Here is a 1,195-nt window from a genome sequence, read left to right on the forward strand (position 1 = left end):
GGGGTACCTGAATAGAGCTGGAGTGTATATATATATATCTATATATATATATAAAATTATATATGATATAATTTTAGTCAACTGAAAGGTAGCTTGCCACAGACAAACCTCACTTGGGTCCTTGCTCCATGGGCATATCTTGGATTCTGAGTAAAGGTGGGCAAGGATTTAACAAGAAGAGAGGCTGAGAAACAGACAAGACACAAAGGAGTGTGGATCTGAATGTAATTTGTCTCAAAGGGAGCAATAGTCTTATAAGTGACTTTTACACAAAATAGAGGAATGCCTACAAAGGACTGGCAGGGACCAATTGGGATAAAATTCAATGTTAAAAACTGGGATCAAAAGTAGCCTTCCCTAAGGTTTGCTTAATCTTAGAAGTCATAGGCAATGGTTTTGTGCCCTTGCAATAGTTCCTCTTCTAGTCTATCATATAATACCTCGGGCCCCTAGGTCATTGCAAATTCCTGTGTATGTTTGAAGCTCAAATATCTATAGTTCTAATTATCTATTCTTGTTTCTTCTTATAACACAACCTTTCTTATTCCTAGATAATAGTAAATTCTTGCATATGGTAGTAGTTTGCCCTGAGAATTCTAACTCTGTGGAACAGATAGTAATGCCTGATTTCTTTCATTATCTCTCTTACAGTACTAGAGGTAAATCTGAATGTCACTGAATAGGCAGCATCTTTGGTGAATTCAAAGACCATAGTTTGCTCAAGGAATGCCTAGGACAGGAATTCCTAGATGAGGTATCTAACTTAGCAATATGTCAAAATCAATCCTTAGAGGCACTTACAAAAAAGCAATATTAAGGGAAAGCACACAGATCCATTTACCGACTAAAGCAAGGACATTGGAACATTCATTATACAGGTTACCATGAATACAGGAGACTAAGTTTCCGTGAAGTTTTCGCCTCGGGACCATGTCTAGGCTTTTCGGCCTGTCAGGTGGGTCACTACTGGTGTGTTTGTAGCAGTAGCTGAAATCAAGGCATTTGGAGGAAAATGGATGGAAGGAGAGTGTTTTGTTAGGTGAGTTAACACAGATTTGGAATAAGGTAATTAACATAGTTTTGCTCTCATACGGGTTTGAGGCCATTTTTATATAATTTCGTGCATGTGTGAGGTTGAGTGATAGTATTCTCTTGCAGAAAGATAGAAAACCTAATATATTACTTATCATAATGA

The sequence above is a fragment of the Mus musculus genome, chromosome Y (genome assembly GCF_000001635.26).
Source record: "Mus musculus strain C57BL/6J chromosome Y, GRCm38.p6 C57BL/6J".
Taxonomy (NCBI): Eukaryota; Metazoa; Chordata; class Mammalia; order Rodentia; family Muridae; genus Mus; species Mus musculus.